This window comes from Arachis duranensis, chromosome 1 (genome assembly GCF_000817695.3).
Source record: "Arachis duranensis cultivar V14167 chromosome 1, aradu.V14167.gnm2.J7QH, whole genome shotgun sequence".
Classification (NCBI taxonomy): Eukaryota; Viridiplantae; Streptophyta; class Magnoliopsida; order Fabales; family Fabaceae; genus Arachis; species Arachis duranensis.
Window position 1 is genome coordinate 69,430,939 of NC_029772.3, and position 260 is coordinate 69,431,198.

The following is a 260-nucleotide window of genomic DNA, read 5'->3' on the forward strand; positions in this document are numbered from 1 at the left end:
GCCCCGACAGCCATCCCAAACGACAGCGGCGACCAGAACTCCGACACCGGTGGCTGTAACAGACATGCAGCGATGAAAAAGCTTCCGGAAACTCAAAAAGAACGTAAACCAACTTAAAACCTTTAACGGAAGTGGCTGTTAGAGATAACAGCTTCGCCGACCGGCAACATGGTCACGCCCGGCGGCCAGAGACTCTAGCAGCGGCGGATCTAGTGGCAACGACTCCTTTAGCGGCGGCCGAACGTGACAGCTCTTCTTTC